A 19,086-nucleotide genomic window follows, 5' to 3' on the forward strand; every position below is an offset into this window, starting at 1 on the left:
AAATTTCACTGGTTTAGTTTTATAAAAACGAATCCACTGAGCAAATATCTGGGTACCCATTATATGCCAACATTAGTCTAGGTCATAAAGGTGAAAAGGACAAAATTAAGTGCCCTTAAATTTTAATGGAGGAGCTGGTTGAACAAATACATCAGATAATGTGGGTTAGAGTTAAGTGCTAGGAAGAAAACGGGACCAGAAAATGATAGATGTGTGCTTATTCAGATAGGGAAGTCCTGAAAAGGGTAACATTGGAGCAAAGACCCAAAGGAGATAGGAAAGTGAATCTGCGGGAAGAGATTTTAGGGTACTAGTATCCAACCATGAGTATTTAAAAAATTTTTTTTTTATAATTACCATTTTTTTAGAGATGGAGTCTTGTTGTGTTGCCCATGCTGGAGTGCAGTGGCTCCATCTCGGCTCGCTACAACCTCCACCTCCTGGGTTCAAGTGATTCTCCTGCCTCTGCCTCCAGAGTAGCTGGGATTACAGCTGTATGCCACCATGCCTCGCTAATTTTTGTATTTTTAGTAGAGACAGGGTTTCACTATGTGGGCCAGTCTGGTCTCAACTCCTGACCTCAGGTGATCTCTCTGCCTCGGCCTCCCAAAGTGCTGGGATTACAGGTGTGAGTCACCACGCCTGGCCTATAGTATTACTGTTGTATGTCATAGTTCACATGTCCCTTGTGTGCTCTAAATGAGAGTATTTTCATGTCACTGGTGAAGAACAGGCTCAGGAAGGGAAGAGATCTGCTCGTGCCTGACATTGTATCACCAGTAAAATTGGTGAACCCCCTTAGTGATTTCAAATCTTGTGGGCTTGTTTTTAACTACTATTGCATTATGCCTTCTTTCTTGAGAGGTCTTGTGGCCTTACAGAACGAGCCATGTATAAAGTTTTATAGTTAGGCCTAATTTAAAATCTTGGCTTTGGCATTGAATAGAAGTAAAGTTACTTCATTTTCCTCAAGCTGAACTTCCTCATCTGTAAAGTGGTGCTTATAAGCACCCACCACGTGGAGTAAGGGCTCATAAACAGATCCGTATTTAACCACTCCAGGGAATGCATGTGCACTTTAACAAGAGTCTTGTAGGGATAAAGACACTAAAGGAGTGACTATCAGGGGTTCTCAATTGGGGGTAGTTTTGTTCTGAGAGGACCTTGGGCAGTATCTGGAGACATTTTTGTTGTCACAACTTGGAGCCAGGCTGTGTGCTACTGGCATCTAATGGAGAGAGACCAGGGACGTTGCTAGCCATCCACAGTGCCAAGAACAGCCCCTCATCACAAAGAATTATGCAGCTTATCAGTAGATTTTAAGGAGTCCCAGCCCTCCTACGCTCCCAGGCCTGACCTGCTTCATCTCCCCCAGCCACACACCTCGCCAAGTACTGCACAAAGACCCCGACCCCGGGGCCCTGCGCCATGAAATAAGGTGAAATACCAACTGGACCAAATGCAATCAAACCTGTTTTTAGGAACAAAGAATTAATGTAGCCTAGAATGTCAGTAGTGCTGAGGTAGGGAAACTACTCTAAAAGATACACCACTATTGAAATAGCTGGGGAACACATAGAAATCTCACTTTTGGAATATGTAGGTAACCTGACTAGTCACTAAGACATGAATACAAGGCTAGGTGTGATTAAAGATGGGCAATTTAGGCCAGGTGGGTGCGGTGGCTCACGCCTGTAATCCCAACACTTTGGGAGGCCAAGTTGGGCAGATTACCTTAGGTCTGGAGTTCAAGACCAGCCTGAGCAACATGGAGAAACCCTGTCTCTACTAAAAATACAAAATTAGCTGGGCGTGTGGTACATGCCTGTAATCTCAGCGACTTGGGAAGCTGAGGCAGGAGAATCCGGGAGGCGGAGGTTGTGGTGAGCCAAGGTCGTGCCATTGTTCTGCAGCCTGGGCAACAAACTGTCTCAAAAAAAAAAAAAAAAAAAAGGACAATTTTTAGTAAAGTTTTTTTACAAAAAACTACTGCGCCTATCTCATTCAATTATTTAAGCTTGCTTGGTTGCCACTTTTGATTATTTTTTATTTTATTTTATTTTATTTTATTTTATTTTATTTTATTTTTGAGACTCCAGCTCTTGTTACCCAGGCTGGAGTGCAGTGGCACGATCTCGGCTCACCGCAACCTCCGCCCCCTGGGTTCAGGCAATTCTCCTGCCTCAGTCTCCTGAGTAGCTGGGATTACAGGCACGTGCCACCATGCCCAGCTAATTTTTTGTATTTTTAGTAGAGACGAGGTTTCACCATGTTGACCAGGATGGTCTCGATCTCTCAACCTCGTGATCCACCCGCCTCGGCCTCCCAAAGTGCTGGGATTACAGGCTTGAGCCACCGCACCCGGCCTACTTTTGATTATTTTATCTGACAACAACATTAAGGAATTTACTGCTTCTTAAATTCTAAAATTCACTAATGGAACGTTAGAAGCATCAGTAGGTTTTTCTCAAATCTCTAATAAACCTGGCATATACTGGATAATTTCTGGCTTAATTATGATTACAGATTAGGATTATTACATGGTATTTAGAGTTTGAGATCAGCCTAATTTCCTTCACGAGGACAAATCTATTTGCGGTTAACCAAAACTCCCTATTTATTTTAATTTTATATTTATAGTTAACATTTAAAAATTAAGCAGCCAGATGTGATGGCACACACCTGTAGTCTCAGCTACTCTGGAGGCTGAGATGGGAACATTCCTTGAGTCCAGGAGTTTCAGGCACTATGATTGCACCTGTATGAATAGCCACTTACTCCAACCTGGGGAAGATAGTAAGACCCCTTTCTAAATAAATAAAATGATAAATTAGTTAAAGTAGGGGTTTCTAGTCATCAAATCCCACTTTTATTTCAGTATTCTCTCTCTCTTTTTTTTTTGAGATGGAGTCTTGCTTTGTCACCCAGGCTAGAGTGCAGTGACACAATCTTGGCTCACTGCAACCCCCACCTCCCAGGTTCAAATAATTCTCCCACCTCAGCCTCTCAGGTAGCTGGGATTACAGGTGTGCACCACCATGCTGGCTAATTTTTGTATTTTTAGTAGAGGGTTCCAGCATGTTGACCATGACCAGGCTGGCCTCGAACTCATGACCTCAAGTGATCTGCCTGCCTCAGCCTCCCAAAGTGCTGGGATTACATGCATGTGCCACTGCACTCCCTTTTCTTTAAAAAGAATTCTCTGCCAGTCACAGTGGCACACACCTGTAATCCCAGCACTTTGGGAGGCCAAGGTGGGTGGATCACCTAAGGTCAGTAGTTCAAGACCAGCCTGGCCAACATGGCGGAACCCTACCTTTACAAAAAATACAAAAATTGGCCAGGCACGGTGGCTCACGCCTGTAATCCCAGTACTTTTGGAGGCTGAGGCAGGCAGATCACCTGAGGTCAGGAGCTCAAGACCAGCCTGGCCAACATGGTAAAACCCTGTCTCTACTAAAAATACAAAAATTAGCAAGGCGTGGGTGGCAGAAATCCCAGCTACTCGGGAGGCTGAGGCAGGAGAATCACTTGAACCAGGGAGGCAGAGGTTGCAGTGAGCCGAGATCACACCATTGCACTCCAGCCTGGTGGATAAGAGTGAGACTGAACCTAACAAAACAAAACAAAACAAAAACAAAACAAAACAAAACAAAACAAAACAAAAACCACGAAAATTAGCCAGGAATGGTGGCAGTTGCTTGTAATCCCAGCACTTTGGGAAGCTGAGGCGGGTGGATCTCAAGCCCAGGAGTTCAACGCCAGCCTGGGCAACATGGCAAACCCTTGTCTCTACAAAAAATACAAAATTAACCAGGTGTGGTGGTGTGTGCCTGTAGTGGGAGGATCGCTTGAGCCTGGGAGGCAGAGGTTGCAGTTAGCTGAGATTGTGTCACTGCATTCCAGCCTGGGGGACAAAGTGAGACCCTGTCTCAGAATAAAAAAAATCTTCCTGACTTCCTGAAAGCCAGGTCTTACTTTGTATGCATTATCTGAGTAATACCTTTATGTGGCATACAACTGTGGCAGAGTGTATGAGTAATAATTACTGCTTCCCATTGGTAGGAACTACTGGTAAAGGTGGAGGAGGGAGGGGCCCTGTTACATTGTTAAAAGTGGTTTAGATGTTAGTTGAAACTCTAGTCCATTGATTGGAATGCTGGCTTTTGGAGCTGTATATACAGAGCCCTTGGATTGCTGTAAGCCCTATAACATGGGAATGATGTACTAACATATAAAGCATAATTCCTGAGGAAGCTGGCATTGCTTATGAAAGTTCCAAGGCTGCTTGTGGGAATTGGATATTGTCATTTGTTGAACACTTACTTCATCAGTGATTTTGGGCTTTGCCTCATTTAATTCTGACAAACTGAAAGGCAGGGTAATATTAATCTCATTTTACAGATGAACAAATTGTGTTAGGAAACTTCTACCAGAGAAACACCAGAAAGAATGGAGCTAGAATGCAAATGTAGGATTAGTTTGAGATTCCTGAGACTTCCCACTGTGTTCAAGATCCAGCCTGGCACCAAGTTTCAGCGTAATGGTCTCAAAAGAGCTCAAGCCTAGGGGGTCTCGCAGTTTAAGGTCTAATCCTGACTCCAGAACTTTTGAGCTACATGATTCTGAAGAAACTGTTAAACCTTTCTTGGTCACTTCTTTCATAAATATGAAGTGGATATAAAAATATTTGCCTGGCTCATTCTCAAGACTGCTGTGACCATGAAAGCACAGAACAGGAAAATGCCCTCTGATAGGTAAAGACCTATAGCCCAAGGAATCCTAACCTGCCTGTGTTACATAAAAGAGGGTGACTGGCAAAACTGGGCTAACTGAATGTCTAGGAGTGGTTTCTATTTTTACTCATTCTTTTTTTTTAATGGAATCTTCCCATGTCCTATTTGTGTTTCCTCAGTTAGGCAGTGTTGATGCTATTGGTTCAGCTGTTTGCAGTTTCCAATGAGTATAGTTTGTAATGCTAATATCTGGAATTTGCATACTGGGAAAGTGGGGTTTTTTTGTAGAAAGCAAATTTTATAATATCAAAAGGTAGACTATTTTCTGTTTCTGTGATCAGATTATTTTTACTGTTTCCACTGGAAAGATGAATGTAAGGAAATTACTATTACCACCTTCCTCATTTTGTTTCCCCAACAACAATTTATAGAAACGCTTAGGTCTTCTTGTCGCAGCATTATTCTTGCTTAATATGTATTAATAAGCACATAAAGGAAATATAATTTTCTCAGAAATAGACATTCTATAATGGAGTCAGGGTCGTTATATACCATGCAGTTTGATTTTGTTGATTATTGATTTAGAATAGAGAAAAAATTTAAAATGTAACAGATTGAAGAATAAACAACTCTAGTGCTTACATATTAACTACATTTTGGAATTATATTCGATTAAACAACATTTTCTGAAGCCGTTTAACACAGGACTTGCCTACAGAATGAACTGAGATATCAAAGAGAGCTTGAAAATACTTTGAAATTTTTCTTAACAAAATTACTGCATGATTTTCTACTGCTAGTGTTTATAATCTGATGACTGCTTTCTTCTAATTGTTTAAGTAGTTAGCCCATTTAACCTTTTCTAAAGAATATGTAGAAAGGAAAACAAAATTTGTGGCTTATATTTGGGATTTGACTTAAATATTGTAAGTACATGAATGACAAGCAAAAAACCACAATTTAAGTGCGTACAGATACTTCTCAACACAAGCACATACTTTGTTATTATCTCATTAAGAGGCAACTCATACTTTTTTATTTTTAAGGATTTAACTTGACTAGTACATTTGGGTGATTTTTAGCAAAAAAAAAATTGTAAGATTAATGTCATATGTAACATATTTGTTTCATTGTTGACACTTCACATTTTATCATGTGGATGTGCACTAATCAGTGTTTTCCAGCAGATTTTCTTCCTCTTAAATTCTAAACTTAGCACTGGCATAAATTTTTAAGAGTAAATTTCAGTGTTAGCTCTTTTAAATAAAAATTTGTCAGCCTAGCATGGTGGCTCACATCTGTAATCCCAGCACTTTGGGAGGCTGAGGCGGGTGGATCACCTAAGGTCAGGAGTTCAAGATCAGCCTGGGCAACATGGTGAAACCCTGTCTCTACTAAAAACACAAAAACTAGCTGGGTGTGGTAGTTCACACCTATAGTCCCAGCTACTTGAGAGGCTGAGGCAGGAGAATCAATTGAACCCAGGAGGTGGAGGTTGCAGTGAGCCAAGATCGTGCCATTGCACTGCAGCCTGGGTGACAAGAGCAAAACTGTCTCAAAAACAAAAGGAAAAAAATTGTCAAAAAGGAACAAATGAGCATTTATAATAGTCCCTGTTTCAGATATTCTATGCTGCTGAATAGATCCTAACATCAGCCAAATATGTTGAAGATTTATACCAGTGGTCACAAGGACATCAAAAGAGCTGGTCAATCAATTTCTGCTGGCGATAAGCAAATTTTATATCAGTTTCCTAGTGAGTCAGTGTTTCCTTTACATACAAAGGAACAAATAGGTAAGTTTAGTGAAAGACCAAATGTTATGATTTCACTTTTCTAGTCCAAAATAACTCCATTTTCAATGTTCCAGCTTTTAAAATATGACATCACTTCATCAGCAGTATTTATTGAGTGCCAGGCATTGCTAGCTGCTGAGTAGAATCAAGAATCAGATATGGCCCTTCCCTCAAGGAGCTTAATTAAAGTCCATGGCAAAGGAGAGCCAGAAGCAGAGTATAAAGAGGACAAAGAGTAAAGGTGCTGTGAATGTGTATAGCTGGAAATGTATTCTAGTTTAGGAACCACTGAGACTTTAAAAAGATGAGAAGGAGTTAGTAATGAATAAGTGTAGAGAAAACAAATGCCAAGTTGAAAGTGGCCATGACTATGTAGTCAGTGGTGCCAAGTGGAGTGGATTTGCTAGGCAGCGAGACAGGACAACAATGGGAAATGGAGTGTTGAATGCAGGGATGGAATCTAAGCTAGATAGAGGGGACAGGACGGGAAAAGGAAAGTCCCGAGAGATTTAGAAAACAGCTCTGGTGGGAATAGATGAGGAAGCTGCAAGGAGAAAAGTTGCATTCAAAGCGGAATGTCAGATTTCATGTCAGTGATAGAGCAGGCTGGAGCCTGGCAAGGTCTAGGGTGTGCCTGTGAGAGATGTGACTGAAGTGGTACAGGGCGGGATAAAGTTGGAGATACGGTGGTCGAGAAAGTGAGGGGCAGAGTGATGATGGATGACTGGTCCACTTAATTCTCGAGGATATTATGAAAGATGGCAGGCTGTGGGGAGGAACGGAGCCATTTCTAGTGTTCTTAGGAAACGGCCAGGCAGTAAATAGATGTCAGCCAAGAGAAGTGATGGAGAGGTGTATAGCCAAATGTCACGAGGCGAGTTTTACAAGAAGCGAGTTTTACAAGAAGGTAAAAGAAAGGCGGTATGTGTGATGGGAAGGACGCCGACCCCACCCAGCCCCAAACTCTAGACTTACTGAATTCTCCACGTTTCAGCCTGTTGGCGAATTCTATTGGTTGGTGTCTAGAAAATATTTCCCATCAGTTTTCCTCATTTCCACTGTCACCGCTTAGGTCCAAGCCACCATTATCTCTTGTTCTAAGACTGTTTTAACTCCCCAGCTCTTCTCCCTATTTTCATTTTTGTCCCCATACAATCCATTTCTCTCTAGAATCATTTGTGCGATGTCACTCCCCTGTTTTAAACTGCAGCCTGCGTCAGTGTCTTCATACTACTCTTAGAGGAAAACTCAAACTTCCTGTGAGGCCCTCAGAGCCACTCTCCCGTTAACTTTTCTGTGATCGCATCCTATTCTCCTACTCACATGGGCTTCCTCTCTGTTCCTGCAAGAAGGCCAGCCCAAGCCGGGCGCGGTGGCTCAAGCCTGTAATCCCAGCTCTTTGGGAGGCCGAGGCGGGTGGATCACGAGGTCGAGAGATCGAGACCATCCTGGTCAACGTGGTGAAACCCCGTCTCTACTAAAAATACAAAAAATTAGCTGGGCATGGTGGCACGTGCCTGTAGTCCCAGCTACTCAGGAGGCTGAGGCAGGAGAATTGCCTGAACCCAGGAGGCGGAGGTTGCGGTGAGCCGAGATCGTGCCATTGCATCCAGCCTGGGTAACAAGAGCGACACTCTGTCTCAAAAAAAAAAAAAAAAAAAAAAAAAAAGAAGGCCAGCCCAGAACATTGCAATCTCAGAACATTGCACTCATCACTCTTGTTTATTACTATGTTCATGGTGCGTTGCACATTGCCTGGTATCTGGAAGGTACTTCATGTTTGTTTTTTTTGTCTCAAGTTTTAATCAAAGCTTGTATCTAAGATTACTTTATTCTTGCATCTTCTCAATTGTTTCTTCCTTGTATTTCCTACTTGGTGAGAGTTGGCTTTCTGTCCAAGTATCTTTTTGCGGTCTTTATCCAGTTTTAGCCTAGTGATAACCACCTTGCTGGGGTGAATGCCTACATGGACAGTTGTGCCATTAGCCTTTTCTCACTGCACCGGTTCAATGTAGATTACATATTTCTTCCTGTAAACCTGGACTGCTTTGCCAATCTGCTGACCTTCATAGTGTCCTTGTACAACCTGAACTTCATCATCCTCTCGGATGGGCACGGGTCGCACGTTGTACTTCTGTCTCAGCTCTTTGGAAAGAGAGGAAGACATAATCTTCCTGCGAATGTGATAAGGTGTATTGAAATGCCTTTTACTATTCTTGCTTCAGTCGGAAGTCACAAAGGGATTGAACTTCATTTTGGCCGCTCCCACTTCAGTGACGGCTGCAGTAAGACTTAATATTTGTTAAATGCCTGGGAGAACAGCTTCCTCTTGAGAGAACTGTGGGGAGAGGGAGTTTCAAGTTAATGCCAGGAGTTTGAGGTTGAGGAGAGTTTAATTATGGAAAATGAGTTCCCCAGGATACAAAGGAAGGCTTTAAATGTCAAAGAGGAGTGTGGCCAGGAAAGTGGAAGCACAGAAAATTTAGGAGTTTGCGGTGATAATAGGCTGTATAATTATGTTACAACAAGTAAACTAAGTGTTAAGAAATTGACCAGTAATTAATGTGGCTGAAGTGCCAACACTTTTCTTATGACTGAGTAACTCAAAACTTTCAAAGGTTTTAGACTGAGTTAGGGCTTAACTATAGACTTCTTAAATTGCAAATTATTTTTCCATACTTCCCAGGAATACTTGACTTCGGGATTTAATTTTTGATGGGAAAATGGGGAGAATAGTTTGTTACTTCATTTATATTACATTAGAATAGAAGCTTTTAATTTTTTTCTGTGACTCCATGATAAAAAATACATTTATATCACCTATAATATAAATCATAAATTGATATAAACACAAAATATTGTTTTTAAAATTATTGCTCTTTGAAACAGTTTATTCTGTTTCATATTTTTTAAAGTGCTGAATGGGACTCACTAAAAACCAATTTATAACTTCAAAAGCACTGTTTTACAACATGGAGAGAATCACTTCCTCCGAATGAGCGTATTTCTCTGAACAAGCATAAATGTCTGTCTTGATTTTGTCCCTTCTAGAAAGGAAAGAGATAGCAAGGGAAAAAGAGGACTTCTGTTTGTGACTCTAGTTTTTTTTACCAATATATAAAACAGATTCTTGGCCAGGTGTGGTGGCTCACGCCTGTAATCCCAGCACTTTGGGAGCCTAAGGCAGGTGGATCACCTGAGATCAGGAGTTCGAGACCAGCCTAGCCAACATGGTGAAACCCCGTTTCTACTAAAAATACAAAAATTAGTCAGATGTGGTGGTGCATGCCTGTAATCCAGCTGCTCAGGAGGCTGAGGCATGAGAATAGCTTGAACCTGGGAGGCAGAGGCTACAGTGAGCCAAAATGGTGCCACTGCATCCAGCCTGGGTGACAGAGCAAGACTGCATCTCAAAAACGAACCAACAAACAAAAAAGCACCAGCGGAGAGTGTCGATGTCTATCAGGGTGTTAGTCTGTGACGGACGGATGTTATGAAGTCATTGTGGCAAGAATGGTGGAACTTGAGGGGAGTTAGGATTTCAACCCAGCCTTCCCTAATGGGGCCCAGTTAATGCTCTGCAGTTATTGTCCATCTGTGAAATGGGTTCTGATTTGTCAAATAGCATGTAGATCAGTAAGTTTAAGATTTTGTGAGTAATAATGAAGAAATTCTGCCCAGGTTACACAGTGTAGTGAGTTCAAACTTCCTTCAGTGTTTTTAGCACAATGAGTGTTTAATGAAAACAGATTCATTAACAAATGGTACCTAATACCTGCTTGGCTCTGTTTGAGATCCTGGTGCAACAGTGGTGAACAAAATGGGTGAGGTCCTGGCTGTCAGAATGTGTACATAGCATCCTTAAATCTGGTTTCTGAAAGGAATGTGTGTTTAGATAATTTATGAATAATTATTCTGAAATAATGCAAAGGAAAACCAAGATGCTTTGAGGAGACATTGGAACTTTCACTGTCACAGGGAGCTGCAACTTCCCCCGAAGTCCGGGGTTGGACCTACCAGTCATTGAATGTGGCTTCTCTCCTGTTTCTTTTCTTCAGTGCTTTTTATCTCTCTTTCTTTTGTTTCTTCCTTCCTTCCCTCCCCCTCCCTCTTTCTTTCTTTCTTTCTTTCTTTCTTTCTTTCTTTCTTTCTTTCTTTCTTTCTTTCTTTCTTTCTTTTTCTTTCTTTCTTTCTTTTTCTTTCCTTCCTTCCTTCCTTCATATAAACAAAACCCACAGCATTTTAATACATATTTTTATATTTCCCAGAATACTCACATTACTCATACTTCTGAAAGCACAGGTTTAAATCTGGGTTAACATGTAATCAAGATGTGAAAATGTTCATTCTTTGACTTGGTAATACCAGTTTAAGAATTTGTTTTAGACCTAGTGAAATATACTAAAGTGTTATTTATGATCATCTCCCCCAAACAAAAGAGAAATGCCTATGCTCCCACAAAAGGAGTATAAAAGAAATCTTGGGATTTTATCAGATTTCATATGTAGCCCTGGAAATCATAAATAGGAAGTGTCCAACAACATGGAAATATATAACAAAAAGGACAAAACTCCAAATGTCATGTATACTACGAATGCAATTTAAAATTATGTTTACGCCGGGCGCAGTGGCTCACGCCTGTAATCCCAGAACTTTGGGAGGCCGAGGTGGGCAGATCACTTGAGGTCAGGAGTTTCAGATCAGCCTGGCCAACATGGCGAAAACCCATCTCTACTAAAAATACGGAAACTAGCTGGGCATTGTGGCATATGCCTGTAAGCCCAGCTACTCAGGAGGCTGAGGCAGGAGAATCATTTGAACCCAGGAGGCGGAGGTTGCAGTGAGCTGAGATCACACCACTGTACTCCAGCCTGGGTAACAAAGTGAGACTCCATCTCAAAAAATTAAAATAAAAATAATGTTCATGGCCAGGTGCTATGCCACTTTGGGAGACCAAGACAGGAGGATCACTTAAGCCCAGGAGTTTGAGACCAGCTTGGGCAACATATGGAGACTCCGTCTCTACAAAAAAAAAAAAAAAAAAAGGCCGGGCACGGTGGCTCAAGCCTGTAATCCCAGCACTTTGGGGGGCCGAGGCGGGTGGATCACAAGGTCAAGAGATCGAGACCATCCTGGTCAACATGGTGAAACCCCGTCTCTACTAAAATTACAAAAAATTAGCTGGGCATGGTGGCGCGTGCCTGTAATCCCAGCTACTCAGGAGGCTGAGGCAGGAGAATTGCCTGAACCCAGGAGGCGGAGGTTGCGGTGAGCCGTGATCGTGCCATTGCACTCCAGCCTGGGTAACAAAAGTGAAACTCCGTGTCAAAAAAAAAAAAAAAAAAAAAAAAAAAAATTAGCTAGGTGTGGTGATACACACACACCTGCGGTCCCAGTTACTCAGGAGGCTGAGCCCAGGAGGTTGAGGCTGCAGTGTAGCTGTGACTGTACCACTGCACTCCAGCCTGGGCAACAGAGCAAGATCCTCTCTCAACAAATAGATTAGATAGATAAAATTATGTTCATGTTCATGTATGCATAGGGATGAAGTGTTTGATTTGTACAATGGCATTATGAGTGATTTTCTTTTTTTTAAATATTAATCTCCATTAATGTTGCTGTAATATTTGTGCAAAACCCAAACCAACTGAATTAATACATCCTTGCTATACCTGGTTTTGGAATGATTATTGGCATGGGCAAAAATCTGATCTGTTATATTGAATCTAGTATATGGAGAAGGTGGCCAAAGTAAGTAAACAGCTCAAAGTGAACACTGAAACTTTGTTAGCCTAAATTAGCTAGGCTTTGAATTATCATGGAAATATTATGAAATATCAGTGTGTACTATGTCTGAATCTACTGAAAAGAGATTGATCTAGTATGTATTCATTTAGCTTTTGGGGGTCCCATATTCAACAAATTATGTGGATAAATATCAACACAATCTTGTATCCCCAAGATTAGTCAAAGTAGATTCTTGCCATAGATGTGATGTGCCCAAAGAACCTGACTGTTGTAAAACCATGTAATATTTCAGGGAATGCAAACCCTGTGAACTGCAATTAGTTAAGCTAGAAGTGAAGCAGGAGTCAAGTTAGAGGGATCTAGATCTCATTTCATACTGCTGATGAAAGGCCCGGTTAAGTTAAATCTTCTCCTAAGAATCTAGACATAATTTAAAAAACACAGAGAATATTAAATTTGCTACATTAAGGCAAAATGAAGAAATTAAAATGGTTTTAATTTTCTACCTATTCACTGTTGAATTAGTGAATTAAATATTTTTACTAGTGAAAATTAAGAAGTATGATAGGAAACAGAGTTAATTGTTAAGTTGAATGGACTTACAGATGGTGCTGTAGCTGGAATCTTGCAGTTTTTAATATTATTTTAGTTATTTTTAGAAATGTAGTCTTAAATTTTGAGAGCAGTTTGAACTTTGAACTGTCAGAATCTGACTTAGAATCTATCTGGGGTCAGGTGTGGTGGCTTATGTCTTTAATCCCAACACTTTGGGAGGTCAAGGCCAGTGGATCACCTGAGGTTAAGAGTTTGAGACCAGTTTGGCCAACATTGAGAAACCCTGTCTCTACCAAAAATACAGCGTTGTGGTGGCACATGCCTGTAATTCTACCTACTCGGAAGGCTGAGGCAAAAGAACTGCTTGAACCCCAGGAGGTTTCAGTGAGCCAAGATTGTGCCACTGCACTCCAGCCTGGGCAACAAGAGTGAGACTGTTTAAAAAAAAAAAAAAAAAAAAAGAATTTATCTGGAATCTGGAATGGAAGGACTTGGATCGTTCATCCAAGGATAATGTCAATTGCTTAGAAAGCCTTCTATCAAATCTTATTTATTTATTTATTTATTTATTTATTTGAGACAGTGTCTCACTCTGTTGCCAGGCACCAGGCTGGAGTGCCGTGGCATGATCCCGGCTCACTGCAACATCCGCCTCCCAGGCTCAAGGAATTCCCCTGCCTCAGCCTCCTGAGTAGCTGGGACTACAGGTGTGCTCCACCATACCCTGCTAATCTTTGTACTTTTAGTAGAGACGGGGTTTCACCATGTTGGCCAGGATGGTCTCGATCTCTTGATCTCGTGATCTGCCCGCCTCGGCCTCCCAAAGTGCTGAGATTACAGACGTGAGCCACTGCATCCAGCCTACCAAATCTTATTGAAAAAAGATAATTATATGTTGTCATATAGCAGCCTAGAGTAGAAGTCTAAGAACATTTTCTTATATTTTCCTCTGGCCAGCTATAAACTATTTACATCATCCTTGGCTCCTAGTCACTCATTTACTTGTTCATTCATTCCTAAAAATTTCAGTATCTGTGGGGTACCAGGCACTGTGTCAGGTTCTGGAATATAGTGATAAACTAAAACAGTCAAAGTTCTTGCTCTCCTGGAATAACATTCTAGTGGGAGTAAGCAGACAGAAAATAGCAAACAAACAAGATAACTAGATTGTACTAAGCACTGCAAAGTAAGGACACAGGACAATGAGCTGGAGAAGAATGGGGGTGGGTGCACTTTAGATTGCTGCTCTAGGAAGAGTTAAAATGCATCTTGGACTGTGTCTCATTTTCTAATGCTCCTAGAAGCAGCCTCTGAGCCCTGTTAGTGCACATAATTGAAATGGTGAGTTAGGGAAGATTCGCGTAGAATGAGGGTGCTCAAAACCCATTAGTCGATTTGACCAAGAAACTTCTGAAACTTTTTGACTCTACAGATACAGTCTCTGAAGGGCCTTTTAGGATGGTCCCAATTGCTTCCATTAATATCTTGGCCAGCTGGATGCGGTGGCTCACGCCTGTAATCCCAGCACTTTGTGAGACCAAGGTGGGCAGCAGGCAGTCAGGAGTTCGAGACCAGCCTGACCAACATGGCAAAACCCTGTCTCTAATTTAAAAAAATACAAACATTAGCCAGGTATGGTGTCGAATGCCTGTAATCCCAGCCACTTGGGAGCCTTAGGCAGGAGAATTGCTTGAACCCAGGACGTGGAAGTTGCAGCAAATCACGATCTACCAGTGCACTCCAGCCTGGGCAACAGAGTGAGACACTGTCTCAAAAAAAAAAAAAAAAACAAAAAAAAAAAACAACACACAAATAAACAAACAAAAAAACCTTAGCCATATTTTAAATGTGGGATCCATATATAAATTTTAATGCCCAATTTTTAATTATAATCAAACATGTTACTTTTGGGAAGTCTCCTTTTTTCTGACTTATTGAGGCAAGTATGCATGGCCCTATAATTTTACAATACAAATTGCATTTTTGTTTTGATGAGCTCTGTTCCTTTATTCATACCTTCATTCATTTATTCAACAAATATTTATTCAGAACTTACTAGGTCCTGGGGATACTACAGTGAATAATAAACAGCAATCTATGCTCTCACGTGGTAGCCTCTGGTTATACCACTTGATTCTTTTTCTTCTTCTTTCTGACTTATATGCTGCTAATATCACTGCTCAACCCAATACCAATTTGGGAAGATAACATTTATGTGATATAAATAGATCTATTTTATGTTCTGCTGTTCTTAACACTTAAACATTATTATTGTGGGTGATTTTTGTATTCTTTTGGACGTGGGTAATTTAACTTTTATTAAGGTAATTTTGGTGTGTTAGAACTCAACTCTTTTGGCCATTAGAGTGCTCTTCTTTATTTAGGAGCGTATAACTACTTGTCTCTGACTGATTGTGCAGTCATGACATAGCTGGAGTGGAGATTCAACTTTAAACATTGTGAGATAAATCATTTCTACAGTCTTGCTTAAGTGGCCATTTTAGTGTAGAGAAGCACGTTTTCTGTTGAAAGCCAATGTGAGTGTCTCCTTGACCCAGGGTCTCAACAATTTTTGAGCAACATAGGTATGATGGTTTAGAAAAAGCTCAATCGATTAAAAAAAAAAAGATTCTGTACAATTAAAATTTTGTTCTTTGAAGAATTATTGAATAATACTATTTCAAAAGCATGCATTTGAAACAGTATAATTCATATATATCAATCATAAAAATGGGGTTTATTTGAGTTTACTAAGCATTAGCTTAGCAATGGCTACATTTCTCTAGACAGATAGTTCTGAGTTACTATGAACATTTTGATCTCATGACAAACAAATCTGTAGAAATTAGTAGTTCCTTTATCTTCTTTAATGCCCTGTATACCAAACAAAAACTGTCTCCTTTCATGCAGAAACATTAGTGACCAATATCTGTGAACACCAAGCCTGTATATTTAAGGTTAAAACCCATTGCCTGCACTATTTGTGGAGATGATTAACTTCTTAGTAGCAGACCAGAAGCAAAAGGGGCAGTCCCCACCTCTTCATCTTTTTGTGGAGAGCTATAGGGTTCTCTAGAAAACAGCTGCTCCCCACATGTACTGGGTGTGAAAAAATACTGATGTTTTTGAGAAACAAACATCAAAACAAAGGCCTCAGAGCTGTGTATTTTTCTACCTTTGGGTCCAAATCCAAAGTCCGTATGGAAATGGCTTACTTGCCTCCCAGAGTGCAGGGGTGGTTGCAGGAAGTAGACCCAGAGGTTTTTACAAACCAGGTCTTCCCTGGAAATGGTAATAGAAGCTTGGGACCGAGATCCCTATGCCCAGGTGGCTGGTTTCTTTAGGGGAGGGCCTGAGCCAGGAGTTTTTGAGAGGCAGAGTCATGTGCTTTTCTGATCTGACTATATTCTGGGTTTAGGTGAATCTAGGTTGACTTTGGAGTGGTCAGAGGGATTGAAACAAAATTGGCTTGGATATTCCGCTGGTTGTCAAATGTTGGGCAAGCGTCCTGCTCCTAATTTGTAAAGGACAAATATTTGAAATGGGCTAGTTATTTTAGATAATTTAAAAAGTATTTGTGTGCCGGTTTATTGTATAGAAAAGAATATGAAATATTGTACATAACTTTAAAAAAATTATTAAAACAAGCCTGGCACAGTGGCTGGCACCTGTAGTCCTAGCTAAGGTGAGAGAATTGCTTGAGCCCAGGTGTTCGAGACTGCAGTGAGCTATAATTGTACCCCTGCACTCCAGCCTGGGCAACAGAGTGAGACCCTGTCTCTCTCTACATATAAAACAGTAGATCGACATTACAAAATGTTAAAAAGGAAAAAAAAAAACCATTGCCATTCCATTTTTCCTTTATGAAATATATTTGAACATGGTTACATTCATAATGCATGTATATCATTTGTATTCTGCTTTTCAATTTAACATCATCCTCAGTATTTCCTGTATATTGTGACAGTCTTCATAATTCATTTTTAATGATAGGGTAGTATTTCATTAGAAGGATGCACCATAACTGTTTTTCCTATTCTTGGGCATTTAGGTTGATTCATATTTTGTAGTGAACATCTTTTCTTTTGGATCATTTCTTAGGATCAGTTTCCAGCAATGAGATTACTGTGTCAAAGGAAGTAGACATTTTAATGACTCTTGATACATGCTTTGCAAAAGGTTTGGCCTTTTTCTTTGCACAGTTTTAAGGTGAATCATCAGCCATGAGCCAGTGCTTACATTTTTGGACAGTTAATTATTATTCCCATATTAGGCAGAGAGAGAAGCTCTGCGCACATCTGATTTTCTTCTTATTGCTTTCATTATATAGAGCTGACGTGTTGAGAAAAATGTCCTGGCTGTGAGACATTCCAGACAACAGAGCCATCACTTTGGAGAAGTTTGGACCAATCCCAATTTTGCAATCAGCTCCCAGAGTTGTTCATATTTCTTTTGGCAAAGATATCTGTCACTGCAGTCAAATGGAGCTGAATGGTTAAAGTCACAGCGTGAGCTGATCAAGGTGCCTATTTTAGTATTAGGTTGGCAGTCTGTGGCCAGGTGTCTGAGTATTTTGAGAGAAGTAATTTTGAAAAGTAATTTGCAATTTTTAACTGTGAACAGCGTCAGAAGAGTCATGCATGTTTTCTGTGGAAATTCTCTCTCTCTCTCTCTCTCTCTCTCTCTCTCTCTCTCTTTCCCCTAGACGAGTTGGAGGATAATCCTTGGTTTTTGAAGAAAACACACTGGCTGGGAGCGATGGCTCACACCTATAATCTCAGCACTTTGGGAGGCTGAGCTGGGGGTGGATCACCTGAGGTCAGGAGTTCGAGACCAGCCTGGCCAACATGGAGAAACCCCCTCTCTACTAAAAATACAAAAATTAGCCGTACATTGTGGTAGGCACCTATAATCCCAGCTACTCAGGAGGCTGAGGCAGGGAGAATTGCTTGAACCCAGAAGGCGGAGATTGCAGTGAGCCGAGACATGTCATTGCACTCCAGCCTGGGCGACAGAGTGAGGCTCCATCTCAAAAAAAAAAAAAAAAAAAAAAGAAAAGAAAAAGAAAAAGAAAACACACTGATTACAGGGAAATTAGGATACCTTGGTCCTTGCTGAATGTGTCACAGTGTCTGTGCTTTGCAGCAAATTGCTTGACCTGAGTTTTCCCCTCTAACAAGCAAAGGTATTGGAAATAGGAGTCCCAGAATCCCCAAATTTTTTAGATTCTTTCTCTATTGGATGGTTCTAATTGCATCCCCATTTTGTAGCCAAGGATGTAATTTCTCTATTCACCTGGGCTCCTCCTGTCAGGCAACAGTGGAAAAGAATAGGATGAAACACAAACCGATGTTTATAGTTTGTCATTTCTACCAGAAGATATTGTGGCATATATAATTAAAACCAATGGCAAAAATTATTTGACCACCTGTGGCTTGAATGTACTTACTCCATCCCTGCTCCTCAGAAATATGTTAAATATAGAAAAATAAATAGCATTCACTCTTGTCCAGCAGGTTAAGAGGAAGTCAAATCATTCTGTGGAACTAGTCTTGAATTTACTGATCATTACTTTATTTGCTGACTGTAAAAATTCTAGCCTAAAAAATAGCACTCTCAGCAACATCATTTTCAAACATGAAGGCCAACCGTATTTCATTTTGCATAGCATTTTGAAAACTTAATGGCAATTTGATAAGAAAAACTTAGGCCAGTTAGGGGAGGAGTAAAAATGAAAGTGGAAATAGCATTCATTTTCTTTTTCTATTTTTTATTTTCATTTTTTTGAGGCAGTCTCACTCTGTCGCCCAGACTGGAGTGCAGTGGTGCGATTTTGGTTCTTGCAATCTCTGACTCCCAGGTTCAAGCAGTTCTCCTGCCTCAGCCTCCTGAGCAGCTGAGATTACAGGCACGTGCCACCACACCTGGCTAAATTTTGTGTTTTTAGTAGAAATGGGGTTTCACCATATTGGTCAGGTTGGACTCAAACTACTGACCTGAAGTTATCTGCCTGCCTCAGCTTCCCAAAGTACTGGGATTACTGGCTTAAGGCACTGTGCCTAGCCATTTTCTGTTAACTGTCTGAAATTATTTTTCATTTAGTCTGTTACAAAAGTAGTTATTCTCGTTTTCCCCTATGAAGACATAGAGTCAGCAGAGAGATTTATAACGAAGCTGTGTGGTCACTTTAATGCCTATCTTTGTAGCTGCCTGTAGAAGAGTTTTCTATTGACTGTGGAAACCCCATCAGAA

The 19,086-nt window shown here is 40.7% G+C and overlaps 1 protein-coding gene across 2 annotated transcripts in view; it reads left to right on the forward strand.

Annotated features, from left to right (window-relative positions):
* ZNF281 (zinc finger protein 281) overlaps positions 1-17,909 on the forward strand; it is a 32,090-nt gene extending 14,181 nt beyond the window's left edge. For both annotated transcript variants that reach the window (XM_039466897.2, XM_010348992.3), the window contains exon 2: positions 1-17,909. This exon is cut by the window's left edge. The gene's annotated coding sequence lies outside the window, so the exon portion shown is untranslated.
* Positions 17,910-19,086: the final 1,177 nt, after the last annotated feature.

Source organism: Saimiri boliviensis, chromosome 14 (assembly GCF_048565385.1).
Source record: "Saimiri boliviensis isolate mSaiBol1 chromosome 14, mSaiBol1.pri, whole genome shotgun sequence".
Taxonomy (NCBI): Eukaryota; Metazoa; Chordata; class Mammalia; order Primates; family Cebidae; genus Saimiri; species Saimiri boliviensis.